General features: G+C 45.1%; 1 pseudogene; it reads left to right on the forward strand.

The window, feature by feature from the left end:
• Positions 1 to 9,194: 9,194 nt before the first annotated feature.
• On the forward strand, positions 9,195 to 10,054 carry LOC118660779 (annotated as a pseudogene).
• The last annotated feature ends 4,572 nt before the right edge of the window (positions 10,055 to 14,626 follow it).

Here is a 14,626-nt window from a genome sequence, read left to right on the forward strand (position 1 = left end):
TTTTCAGCACTGAAGCCATCTGGACCTGGAATTTCTTTGTGGGACGTTTTAAACTACAAATTGTTTTTTTGTTTTGTTAATCGTCACCTGAGGATATTTTTTCCATTGACTTTTAGAGAGTGGAAGGGAGGGAGGAAGGGAAACAGGCAACATCAATGTGAGAAAGGGACATTGATAAGTTATCTCCCAAACGCACCCCTGACTGGGGCTGGGGATCAAACCCGGGACCCTTTGGTGCATAGGTGAGTGCTCTAACCACTGTACACACCAGCCAGGGCTACAAATTAAATTTTAAAAATAGATGGGATTATTAAGGTTATCTATTTCTTCTTGGTAAGCTTTAATAGTTTGTATCGTCCATTTTATCTAAGTTGTCGAGTTTATTGCCATAAAGCTGTTCAAAATATTCTCTTATCTTTTTAATATCTATGGAACATGTAGAGAAATCACTGCTCTCATTCCTGATATTCATTTGTGTTTCTCTCTTTTTTTCTGATAAGCCTGACTAGAGGTTTATGATGCTTTAATGAAACCAATTTTTTGTTTCATTGATTTTATCCATTCTTTTTCTATTTTATGTCTCCATTGATTTCTACTCTAGTCTTTATTATTTTCTTCTTCTTACTTTGAGTTAAATTTGCTCTTTTTTTTAAAATACTTTCTTATAGTAGAAGCTAAGGTCATTGATTTAAGATCTTTTTTATAATTTTATTTTTTCCCATCATCATTTATTCCCCATATACCCTCTTCCACCTCCACTCACCCCCCTCCCCACCACAATCACCTCTTATTTCTAATATGGGTACTTAGTGCTATGAAATTTCCTCTTAAGTGCTGCTTTAATGTCATCACACACACTTTGATATGTTGTTTTTTCATTTCTTAGGCAATTAAAAGTATTTCTAATTTCCTCTTGAATTCTTCTTTGATCTATGAGTCATTTATACTACTTTGTTCCAATATTGAAGATTTTCCCAAAATCTTTCTGTTATTGATTTCTAACTTAATTTTAGTATGATCAGACTTTCCATGATTTAAATAACTTTAAATTTATTAAAAATAGTTTTATGGCCCTAGCTGGTTTGGCTCAGTGGATAGAGCGGAGCCCTGCAAACTGAAGGGTCCCAAGTTCAATTCCGGTCAAGGGAACATGCCCAGGTTGTGGGCTTGATCCCCAGTAGGGGGTGTGCAGGAGGCAGCTGATCCTTGATTCTATCTCATCACTGATGTTTCTATCTCTCTCTCCCTCTCCCTTTCTCTCTGAAATCAATAAAAATGTATTTTAAAAAATAGTTTTATGGTTCAGAATATGTTCTATCTTGATAAATCTTCCACATGCATCTAGAAAGAATATTTATTCTGCTATTGTTGGGTGCAGTGTTCTATAAATGTCAACTAGATTAAGTTAATTGATAGATCCTTCAAATCTAATATCTTTTCTAATTTTCTTTTCACTTATTCTATTAACTACTGAAAGAGAGGTATTGAAATCTCTGACTATAATTATGGATTTTTCTGCTTCTCTTTGTAATTATATCCCTTTTTGCTTCATGTATTTTGAAACTTTATAATGGGTGCATAAATGTTTCAGATTGTTACACCTTTCTGATGAATTAACCCATTTCTGATGAAATGACCTTCTGAGATTATTCTTTGCTCTGAAATTTTCTTTGTCTGATATCAATGCAGCCACTCCATAATTCTTTTGATTTGTGTTGACATGATATATGTTTTCCCATCTTTTTTATCTTTAGCCAATTTATATTTTGATATTTAAAATATGTTTTTTCTAGGCAGTATAAAGTTAGGGCTTGCTTTTTTTATTCAATCTAACAATCTCTTAATTGGAGTATTTTGATAATTTACATTTAGTGGTCCTTTATATATATACTAGAGGCCCAGTGCATGAGTTCGTGCACCAGTGGAGTCCCTCAGCCTGGCCTGTGGGATCAGGCTGAAAGCGGCTCTCCGACATCGCCTGTGGCGTCCCAGATTGTGAGAGGGCGCAGGCCAGGCTGAGGGGCCCCACTGGTGCACTATCTGGGCCGGGGAGGGATGCGGGAGGGCTCCAGGGCATGTCCAGTCATCCTGCTCAGTCCCAATCGGCCAGACTCCAGCAGCAAGCTAACCTACCGGTTGAAGCGTCTGCCCCCTGGTGGTCAGTGCACGTCATAGTGAGCAGTTGAGTGGCCTTAGCATATCATTAGCATATTATGTTTTGATTGGTTGAACGGCTGACTGGACAACCGAACACTTAGCATATTAAGCTATTATTATATAGGATACATTTTTATTGATTTCAGAGAGGAAGAGAGAGGGAGAGATAGAAACATCAATGATGAGAGAGAATTATGGATTGGCTGCCTCCTGCACACTTCCTACTGGAGATTGAGCCTGCAACCCAGGCATGTGTCTTAAACCAGAATCAAACCCCAGACCTTGCAGTCCCCAGGCCGACACTCTATCCACTGAACCAAACTGGCTAGGGCTAGTGGTCCTTTTGTTATTGGTTTTCTATTTGTTCCATCTCTTCTTTGTTTTTTCCCCCCTCTCTTTTTCCACGTTCTTTTGAATTAATTTAATATATTTTTTAAATTAAATCTTTATTGTTCAGATTATTACAGTTGTTCCTCTTTTTTCCCCCCATAGCCCCCCTCCACCTGGTTCCTCTCCAACCCTCTGCCCTCACCCCCGACACCAGTGTCCTCATTCATAGGTGCACGATTTTTGTCCAGTCTCTTTCCGCATCCCCCACACCCCTTTCCCCCCAAGAATAGTCAGTCCACTCCCTTTCTATGCCCCTGATTCTATTATAATCACCAGTTTATTCTGATCATCAGATTATTTATTCACTTGATTTATGGATTCACTTGTTGATGGATGTGTATTTGTTGTTCATAATTTGTATCTTTACCTTTTTCTTCTTCTTCCTCTTCTTAAAAGATACCTTTCAGCATTTCATATAATACTGGTTTGGTGGTGATGAACCCCGTTAGCTTTTCCTTATCTGTGAAGCTCTTTATCTGACCTTCAATTCTGAATGATAGCTTTGCTGGATAAAGTAATCTTGGTTGTAGGTTCTTGCTATTCATCACTTTGAATATTTCTTGCCACTCCCTTCTGGCCTGCATAGTTTCTGTTGAGAAATCAGCTGACAGTCGTATGGGTATTCCCTTGTAGGTAACTGATTGTTTTTCTCTTGCTGCTTTTAAGATTATCTCTTTGTCTTTTGCTCTTGACATTTTAATTATGATGTGTCTTGATGTGGTCCTCTTTGGATTCCTTTTGTTTGGGGTTCTCTGCGCTTCTTGGACTTGTAAGTCTCTTTCTTTCACCAGGTAGGGGAAGTTTTCTGTCATTATTTCTTCAAATAGGTTTTCAATATCTTGCTCTCTCTCTCCTTCTGGCACCCCTATAATTCGGATGTTGGTACCCTTGAAGTTGTCCCAGAGGCTCCTTACACTATCTTCGTATTTTTGGATTCTTTTTTCATTTTGCTTTTCCGGTTGGGTGTTTTTTGCTTCTTCGTATTTCAAATCTTTGACTTGATTCTTGCGATCCTCTGGTCTGCTGTTGGGAGTCTGTATAATATTCTTTATTTCAGTCAAGTGTATGCTTAATTTCTAGTTGGTCCTTTATCACAACATGGAGGGTCTCACTAGATTTCTTGAGGGTCTCATTAAGTTTATGGGCAGTTTCTAGAAAATTCTTGAAAAACCTTAAAAGTGTGGTTTTAAACTCTATATCCAGTAGTTTGCTTTCCTCCATTTCTGTCATTTGTGACCTGTTTCTTTGTCTCGGCATTTTTTATGCTTCGCTGTGTTGATAGAGTGGCTTTCTGTGCTGTGTTCTATAGGGCCCAGTGGCTCCGCCTCCCCAATTACCTGAGGTAGACACTCTTGGTGCACCCCCTTGTGGTCCTTGTGCACAGTCTTGTTGTAGTTAAGCCTTTATTGTTGTAGGTATCACTGGGAGGAATTGACCTCCAGGCCAATTGGCTGTGAGAATCAGCTGTGTCTACGGTGGGAGAACTTCTGTGCTGAAGACACCCTTCTGGGGCAAGACTTGCTTCAGTGGGGCTTTGGTGCTCACTGAGTCTGCCCCCTGAGTGTGTCCCTTATGGATCTGAGGCGTTGTAATTGGATGGTCCCACTCTGACCACTGGGTACACTGGTTCTTGGATCTAAGGAGGTGCTAATCTAGCCTCTGCCTGAGGCTACCCAGCAGAAGCCAGCTGTAAAGCAATGCAAGTTGCCGTGGGGCCTTGGGCCAGCTGCAGTTTATTAAGTAATTTTCAGATTACAAAGGGCCAGGCCTTTCATATGCAAAAGCCTCCATGCACAGTTTGGGCGGGGCAGGGTCCCAGGGGATCAACAGGGTGGGCAGAGCGAGCAGTATGGCTGCTCTCAGTCCTGCCCTTAGAGGCCCCGGCAATCGCTGTGAGCGCCTCTGAGAAAAGCTGCCCTCGAGTTCCAACTGATGCCAGACCGTCCCGTTTCTCCCGTATGAGTCTGGGTCCCCAGAGACTCGCCCGGAACTGGAGCTCAGAGCTTGAGACTCCCTCCAGATTGAAAAAGACAATTGTGTCCTCAGCCGCCAGCCCTCTCCGCATGCACCTCCACACCTTTGTATTTTACTTCTGCACTGCACCTCCTCTGAGTCTTGGTATGCTTTTCTCTTTCCTTCTAGTTGTAGAACTTCCACTCAGCCAGCCTTCCTGTAGTTCTGGATGATGCCCGTTCTTTTAGTTGTATTTTTGAAGTGGTTGTGACCACCAAGCAGCAATCTCTGGTGTTTACCTATGCTGCCATCTTCATTTTCTCTAATTTAATATTTCTTATGGTTTCATTTTACCTCCTTTGTGACCTTATTATATATAACTAGAGACCTGGTGCACGATATTCGTGCACTGGGGAGTGTGGGGGTCCCTCAGCCCGACCTGCACTCTCTCCAATCTGGGAGCCTTCAGGGGAGCCCTCTCCAATCCAGGAGTTTTTGTCTTTGCAATCATATGAGCGAATTGTCTGAGACCCCAACTCAGTTTGGTTTGTTGCTCACAGAATAATAGGGGTGTTTTTTTTTTTTCTTTGCTTCATTGGTGGAGATTTCCTGGAAGTTTTAGGATATTTTCCGTTTAATTTTTCCTAGACACTCTGGTTTTACTTATGTCTCTCAACTTTGCTTTCCCTTCATCCCCCATTGCAACAGTAACTTGCTCCAGGCTCACTTTGCTCTAGTGGCTAGGACAGCCGTGGGCAAACTACAGCCCGCGGGCCAGATTCAGCCCATTTGAAATGAATAAAACTAAAAAAAAAAAAAGACCGTACCCTTTTATGTAATGATGTTTACTTTGAATTTATATTAGTTCACACAAACACTCCATCCATGCTTTTGTTCCGGTCCTCTGGTCCAGTTTAAGAACCCATTGTGGCCCTCAAGTCAAAAAGTTTGCCCACCCCTGGTCTAGGAGATCCGTTTGTCACAAAACTACGATTCCCAGCATTCCTGATGCTCCCCGTACTCTGGGCTTCTGCTTCTGGTCCTGGGGCTACCACCAGGACTACTATTCCCAGAATTCCTGGTGCTCCCAAGCTCTTGGTTTTCCCTTCCTGCTCTGTCTCTGTCCCACGGCTCCCACTCTGCTAAGTCTTCCAAGCCGCCATCTCTCCCTCTCTGCTCTCTGTCTGGCAGCTTGGGGAGCCAAGTTCTTCAAGCCGCTCCACTCTCTGCTGGCTCTCCTGCTCTGCTCTCCACCCAGCAGCTTGGGGGAAGCGACTGAGGGAGCCACATCTCCCCAAGCAGCCAGCTCTCTTGCTCTGCTCTCTGCCGGGTGCCTGTGTATGCAAATTAACCTGCCATCTTTGTTGGGTTAATTTGCATACTCACGCCTGATTGGCTGGTGAGCGCAGTGGAGGGACGATCAATTTACATGTTTCTCTTTTATTATATAGGATTCCTAGTGATTGTTTTAGAGTTGATAGTATGCATCTTTAACTTAACAGACTCTACCTTCAGATGATATTATGCCACTTCATATCCTGTTTGGTTTGTTGCTAACAGAATAATAGAGGCATTTTTTAAAATAAAAGCCTAATATGCTAAGTGTCCCTCACCCAGGCTGGCCATTCAACCAATCAGAGCATAATATGCTAAGGTCATTCAACTGCTTGCTATGTCATGCACTGACCACCAGGGGGAAGATGCTCCAACTAGTAGGTTAGCTTGCTGCTGGGGTCCTGCCAATCAGGACTGAGCGAAACAGGCCGGACATACTCTGGAGCCCTCCCGTGGTCCCTCCCAGGCTGGTCAACATCCCCATGTCCCTCCCCGGCACCAATTGTGCACTGGTGGGGTCCCTCGGCCTGGCCTTCACCCTCTCACAATCTGGGACACCTCGTGGAATGTTGGAGAGACGGTTGTGGCTCAACAGCGGAAAGACTGGTCACTATGATATGCACTGATCACCAGGGAGCAGACACTCAACACACGATCTGCCCCCTGGTGGTAAGTGCGCTCCCATGGGGGGAGCGCCGTTCAGCCAGAAGCTGGGCTCATGGCTGGCAAGTGCACTGGTGGTGGCAGAAGCCTCTCCCACCTCCGCAGAAGTGCTAAGGATATCTGACACCCCCTGAGGGCTTCCAGACTGTGAGAGGGCACAGGCCGGGCTGAGGGACCACCTTCCCCTCCCCCCGGAGAGTGCACAAATTTCATGCACCGGGCCTCTAGTATAGTATAAGAACCTTACAATAGTAAACTTCCAATATTCCTCACATATTTGTGCTATTGCTATCATATTTTGCTTTTATCCTATCTAATAATAGACAAACATGGTAATTAACCATACTTCCGCTACACTTCCCATTGGCTAATCAGCAGGATATGCAAATTAACTGCCAAAAAAGATGGCGGCCAGCAGCCACGCAGCTGAAGTGAACATGAGGCTTGCTTGCTCCAGTGATGGAGGAAGCCAAGGTTCCCCGCCTGCCGCGGCCCAGCTCTGAGCTCCGGATGCAACAATGTTGCAATTATAGAAGCTAAACAAACCCCAGATACCTGCTGTCAGCCACAGCGGGCTCAGAGCTTAGAGGGCCAGTGATGGCAACAGAGTTTCAATTATAGAAGCTAAACAAACCCCAGATACCTGCTTTCAGCCAGCCACAGCCTCAGAGCTGGAGCCGGCTCTCAGCTCCAGTGACAGCTATAGAAGGTAAATAAATCCCAGAATAAAAAAAAAAGGGGGGGGGGGAAGAGGCTGGGAGCTTCAGTCGCCTGCCAGCCTGAAAACGGCCCTCAGCCCCTCACCCAGGCTGGCCAGGCACCCCAGTGGGGACCCCCACCCTGAATGGGGGTGGGATCAGCTGCAAACAGCCATCATCCCCTCATCCAGGCTGGCCAGACACCCCAGTGGGGACCCCCACCCTGAAGGGGGTGTGACCAGCTGAAAACAGCCATCAGCCCCTCACCCAGACTGGCCAGGCACCCAAGCGGGACCCCCACCCTGATCCGGGACACCCTTCAGGGCAAACCAGCCAGCTCCCACCTGTGCACCAGGCCTCTATCCTATATAGTAAAAAGGCAATATGCAAACTGACCCTAACAGCAGAAGGACTGGGAATGACTTGTCACTATGACACACACTGACCACCAGGGGGCAGACGCTCAATGCAGGAGCTGCCCTCTGGTGGTCAGGACGCTCTCACAGGGGGGAGCTCTGCTCAGCCACAAGCCAGGCTGATGGCTGCCAGTACAGCAGTGGTGGTGGGAGCCTCTCCTGCCTCCTCAGCAGCGCTAAGGATGTCTGACTGCAGCTTAGGTCTGCTCCCCGCTGGCAAGTGGACATCTCCTGAGGGCTGTTGTGCTGCCAGAGGGATGTCTGATTGCCATCTTAGGCCCAATCCCCTGGGGAGCAGGCCTAAGCCAGCAAGTGGTCACCCCCTAGGGGTCCCAGACTTCAAAAGGGCACAGGCCAGGCTGAGGGACTCCACCCCCCCCCCCCCCGAGTGCACAAATTTTTGTGCACTGGGCCTCTAGTATGTTATAAACCTTAACCTACATTGTTGTTTTTGCTTAAATTATCTTTTAAAGAGCTTTAAATGACAAGAAAAATACCAAATATTTGCCCGTATTTTACCATTTCCATGCTGTACAATCCTTTGTATAAATGCAGATTTTTAACTAATATCATTTTTCTTTTGCCTGAAGGACTTCCTTTAACATTTCTTGTAGTGTGAGTCTACTGATGATGAATTCTTTTGGCTTTTCTATGTATGAAAAGATTATTTCATTTTAATTTATAAAATTATAATGTTTTTAACTTTTTAATTATGGTAAAGTGTACATAACATAACAAAACTTACCATCATATCCATTTTTACGTGTGGAGTTTAGTAGTGTTATGCAATAGCTCTCCAGAACTATTTTCATCTGGCAAAACTGAAACTCTATACCAGTGGTTCCCAATGCTTTTTGGCCATGCCTCACCTAAGCATCTCTAAAATCCTGATGCTCCCCCCGCCCCCACATATAATTCTTATTATCAAAAAGAGAACTCCTATTCACGTGGAGGAAGCCTAAAAGGCCATTAACTTGGTCTGAACAAGCTTCCAAAGAACATGGTGTCCATGAAAGAGAAAAATAAGCCAGCCGCCACTTCTTCCGGCCTCCGGCCCCGGCCTGCGTTCGGGTCACCGAGTCTGCCCGCTTCCTGCACAGCCGGCCGGGGCCCAGCTCCAGAGCCGCCCACCATGGGAAGCCCCGCGGCCGTGGCCAGGAGGTGGCAGGGCGACAGTGGGGGCTGGTGTTGTGCCCAGATTTCAAGATCCCCAAGAAAACCACACCAGGGAGCCAGCCAGTCCGATGCAAAAGCAGAGGGTCCTTTATTTGAGCTAGCTCTCCTCCCCCTCCTGGCCGACGCAGCGACCGGAAGCAGAGTGTCCCCACTGTGGGAAAAACAGGGTTTTAATAGGGGGTGGAGTGAGGGGAGGGGAGCTAACTGTGGGCCCTGCCGATTGGCCAGGCACAAGTCGGGTCTTGTTACACAGGATGTGGTCATCTCTATGGTGCGCATGTCCCTTGATTGTCATTGGTTAGTTTAAGAAGACTCCGGGCATGGCCAGCAGAGGCCTGGGCTTCCGGGAAGAAGGTACTTTCCTGAGCACATGGCGGCTGCCCCAACATGGAGGGTACGGGGCAAGATGGAGGGCATAGCCCTTGCCCTTTCAGCTGGGTCCCTCTTCTGGTTCCGGAAAAGGATGGTTCCGAAAAAGGATGGGTGGGTGGTCGCCAGAGTGAAGTTTCCAGCCCAGGATTCCTGTGAAATTACCACAGCTCACCAGCGCCTGTGATGTGCTGTCTCCACTTCCTGCCCTGTCCCTTCCCTCCCCGCCCCTCGCCCCACTCCCCGCTCCTCTGCAGGCAGAAGAGACAAGCGAAACCTGCTGCAGACGAAGGCTTTTGGGATTGTAGCGTCTGCACCTTAGAAACAGCGTCGAAGCTTTTAAATGCAGCATCTGTGATGTGAGGAAAGGCACCTCCACCGGAAAACCTTGAATCAATTCTCAGCTGGTGGCACAGCAGGATGCCACCCCACCACCCCCGAAGAAGAAGAAGGAGAGTGTTGAAAAGCAAGACAAAGAGAAACCTGAGAAAGATAAGGAAATCAGTCCCAGTGTCACCAAGGAAAACACCAACAAGAAAACAAAACCAAAGTCCGATATTCTGAAAGACCCTCCTAGTGAGGCAAACAGCATACAGTCCGCCAATGCGACAACCAAGACCAGCAAGTCAAATCACACCTCAAGGCCCCGACTGAAAAATGTGGACAGGAGCACTGTACAGCAGTTGGCAGTGACTGTGGGCAATGTCACCGCCATTATCACATTATCATTTTTTAAGGAAAAGACTCGTTCCTCCTCCATGTCCTCCTCCACAGTGACCTCCAGTGCAGGGTCAGAACAGCAGCACCAGAGCAGCTCAGGGTCGGAGAGCACAGACAAGGGCTCTTCCACTCCTCCACTCCGAAGGGTCGTCCGCAGTGAACGATGAGTCTTTCTGAAATTGCACATGGAATTGTGAAAACTATGAATCAGGGTCTGAAATTCAAATCTCCACCTGTCCATGCTGCTGCACCTGGAGAACCTTCTGTGGACATCGACCTGTGAGTGATGCTGCCAGGATCATTTCTGCTTGTCATGGGCATTTGGCCACCAAGGAATTTCGCACCCTGACGATTACTCTTGACACTTTTATGTATTTCATTGTTTTATATGATTTTCCTAACAATCATTTATAATTGGATGTGCTGCTGAATCTACTTTTTATAAAAAAAAAAAAATCTGCTGTGCACAATTTTCCATGTACATTACAACTGGTTTTTGTTTTTGTTTTGTTGGGGTGGGCTGGGAGGGGGAGAGAACTTTTATTTATTGTGTTCACAAGCTCCATCCTCTCAGCATAGCCTTCTAAGTTTATTTCTTTCTTCCAGTTATACTATGTACTATCAGTTTTGATATAACTATATATAAATATAAAATTATATATAAAGGGTTATTTGAAACCAAGAGAGAGAGAGAGAGAGAGAGAGAGAGAGAGAGAGAGATAAATAAAAGACTGAAAGGACAGTTGAAGTACTGAGGAAGAAATCACTAAGAAATTGTTTAAAAAACAATAAGGGAGAAACCAATATGGTGGCATAGGTAAACACCGGAAATTGCTGCCTCCCACAACAAATTCAAAAATACAACTAAAAGACAAAACGGACATCATCCAGAACTACAGGAAGGCTAGCTGAGTGGAAATTCTACAACTAGAAAGAAAGAGAAAAGTACACTGAGACTCAGAGGAGCTGTGGAAGTAAAGTGCAGAGGTACGGAGGCGGACGCGGCAAGGGCTGACAACTAAGGACGCGGCTGTCTTTCTGAATCAGGAGGGAGTCACAAGCCCCCGACTGCTCTGAACTCCAGTTCTGGGTGTCTCTCTGGGGACCCAGACTCATATGGGGAGACACTGGACTGTCTGGCAGCGGGCAGAACTCGAGGGCGGCTTTCTCTCAGAGGTGCTTGCAGTGATTACCGGGACACTGAGATGCAGGGCCCCTTAGGGCAGGGCTGAGGATCAGCCATAGCTGCTTGCTCCGCCCTGTTGATTCCTTGAGACCCCGCCCCAACCCAGCTGCTGCAGAGGCTTTTGCATATGAATGCCCTGGCCCTTTGCAGTCTGAGGATTACCTAACAAACTGCAGCTGGGCCAGACAGACTCAGAACTTCCAAGAGAAGTCCCAAAGCCCCAAAGCAGCTTGCATTGCTTCACAGCTGGGCCTCATCTAGGCACCTCCAAACCCCAAACAAGGAAGGGGAATCTGCAATCTCTTCGTAGCTCCTGCTGGGGAGCCTTAGGCAGAGGCTAAATTAGCACCTCCTTAGAGATCCAAGAGCCTGTGTACCCAGTGGTCAGAGTGGGACCATCCAGATTACAACTCCTCAGATCCATACGGGACATACTCAGGGGGCAGACTCAGTGAGCACCAAAGCCCCACTGAAGCAAGTCTTGCCCCAGAAGGGTGTCTTCAGCACAGAAGTTCTCCCACCGTAGACACAGCTGATTCTCACAGCCAATTGGCCTGGAGGTCAATTCCTCCCAGTGATACCTACAACAATAAAGGCTTAACTACAACAAGACTGTGCACAAAGACCACAAGGGGGTACACCAAGAGTGTCCACCGCAGGTGACTGGGGAGGCTGAGCCACTGGGCCCTATAGGATACCTAGCACACAAAGCCACTCTACCAACGCAGGGAAGCATAAAAAATGCCGAGACAAAGAAACAGGTCACAAATGACCGAAATGGAGGAAAGCAAATGACTGAATATAGAGTTCAAAACCATGGTTATAAGGTTTTTCAAGAATTTTCTAGAAACCGCCGATAAATTTAGTGAGACCCTGGAGGATATGAAAAAAGACCAACTAGAAATTAAGCATACACTGACTGAAATAAAGAATAATATACAGAGATCCAACAGCAGACAAGAGGATTACAAGAATCAAGTCAAAGATTTGAAATACAAAGAAGCAAAAAATACTCAACCAGAAAAGCAAAAAGAAAAAGAATCCAAAAATATGAAGATAGTGTAAGGAGCCTCTGGGACAACTTCAAGTGTACCAATGTCCGAATTATAGGGGTGCCAGAAGGAGAGAGAGAGCAAGATATTGAAAACCTATTTGAAGAAATAATGACAGAAAACTTCCCCTACCTGGTGAAAGAAATAGACTTACAAGTCCAGGAAGCACAGAGAACCCCAAACAAAAGGAATCCAAAGAGGACCACACCAAGACACATCATAATTAAAATGCCAAGAGCAAAAGACAAAGAGAGAATCTTAAAAGCAGCAAGAGAAAAACAATCAGTTACCTACAAGGGAGTACCCATACGATTGTCAGCTGATTTCTCAACAGAAATTTTGCAGGCCAGAAGGGAGTGGCAAGAAATATTCAAAGTGATGAATAGCAAGAACCTACAACCAAGATTACTTTATCCAGCAAAGCTATCATTCAGAATTGAAGGTCAGATAAAGAGCTTCACAGATGCTGAAACCGGTTTGGCTCAGTGGAAAGAGCGTCGGCCTGCGGACTGAAAGGTCCCCGGTTTGATTCCGGTCAAGGGCATGTACCTGGGTTGCGGGCACATCCCCAGTGGGAGATGTGCAGGAGGCGGCTGATCAATGTTTCTCTCTCATCGATGTTTCTGACTCTCCATCTCTTTCCCTTCCTCTCTGTAAAAAATCAATAAAATATATTTTAAAAAAGAAAAGAGCTTCACAGATAAGAAAAAGCTAAAGGAGTTCATCACCACCAAACCAGTATTATATGAAATGCTGAAAGGTATTCTTTAAGAAGAGGAAGAAGAAAAAGGTAAAGATAAAAATTATGAACAGCAAATACATATCTATCAACAAGTGAATCTAAAAACCATGTGAATAAAAAATCTGATGAACAGAGTAAACTGGTGAATATAATAGAACCAGGGGCATAGAAAGGGAGTGGACTGACAATTCTTGGGGGAAAAGGGGTGTGGATGTGCAGAAAGAGACTGGACAAAAATCAAACACGTATGGATGAGGACAGTTGGAGGGGTAAGGGCAGAGGGTGGGGTGGGAACTGGGTGGAGGAGAGCTATGGGGGGAAAAAAGAGGAACAACTGTAATAATCTGAACAATAAAGATTTAATTAAAAAAACAATAATATGAAGTGATATGAAAAAAATACAAAAAATTCACCGTTAATAACTCATTCTCGAATTGCCCCACTCAAAAATCAAATTGCCCCCCTGTGGGGCATGTGCCCCACGTTGGGAACCACTGCTCTATACCCATTAAACAGCAGCTCCCCATATTCTTCTCTCCCTGGTTCTTGGCAACTTCCGGAAGCCGGTCCATCCTTGCTGCTTGACACAGTCACTGCAGGGAAGAAACATCTGCGCAGCATATGCTTCAAGGGACCTGGCATACTGTTCTTACTATGTTTGCTCCCCTTCTTAGTGCTATGTGTTCTAACCAGGGCCACCTCCCTGAGAAAGGTTGTTTCCCCAGGTGGGGATGTTTCCTTGGAGTTAGGGATTAACAGGATTAAGGAAGGGAATAAATCAGTAAAACCCTTAACTAAGTGCCAAGCAGGTAGTCAATCATCTTAACTATGAACAATCATGCTTAAGCTACATAATCTTTACTTAGGCCATAGAATAGGATAATCTCCTTCAGTTACTTCCTTGTAGCTTAACAGTAGAGCAGTAGAGTAGTGACCTTGGAATGGAGATAGCAAACTAGCCCTAACCTTTGGAATAGAATGGATAGGATTAAAATCAACAGAACTAGATGGAGATGGGATTTTTGGCAAAGGTCAGATAAGAAACTATGGACATGAAATAAGAAACTATAGAATGTCAAGGGAGGACCCAAAACATACCATGATGTGACTATAGAGGCATGCTTATAGGATCAAATGGTATAAATACAGATGTAACAGGAGAATAAAGAGAGAACCTGGCTATGCTGATCATCTGAATGCTGTCTCCATGTCCTTCATTCTTTGCCAACTCCATCCACACCTTTGGGCACCCCTGGACCTCCGGGGCTGGACCTCGGCAGGCAACCAGCACTCTACTTTCTGTGTCTATAAATTGACTACTCTAGGAGCCTCATATATGTGGAATCAAACAGCATCTGTCTTTTTTCTGGTTTCTCTCACTTAGCATAATGTCCTAAAGGTTCATCCCTGTTGTAGCATGGCTCAGAGTTTTTTTCCTTTTTAAGGCTGAGTAAGATTCCGTTATGTATATAACACATTTTGTTTATCCATTTACCTGTTGATGAACACTTGGGTTGCTTTCACCTTTTGGCTATGAATGTGGTTGTACAAATATCTCTTGGAGACCCTGCTTTCAATTCTTTTGGGTATATAGCCAGAAGTGGAGTTGCTGGATCATATGATAATTCTCTTTTTAAGGTTTTGAGGAACTGCCATACTGTTTTCAACTACAGCAGTACTATTTTACATTCTCAAAATTTCCAATTTCTCCACATCCTCCCTAGCATTATTATTTTTATAGTAGTCATCCTAGTAGGTGTGAGGTGGTA

The sequence above is a fragment of the Myotis myotis genome, unplaced genomic scaffold (genome assembly GCF_014108235.1).
Source record: "Myotis myotis isolate mMyoMyo1 unplaced genomic scaffold, mMyoMyo1.p scaffold_m19_p_7, whole genome shotgun sequence".
NCBI lineage: Eukaryota > Metazoa > Chordata > Mammalia > Chiroptera > Vespertilionidae > Myotis > Myotis myotis.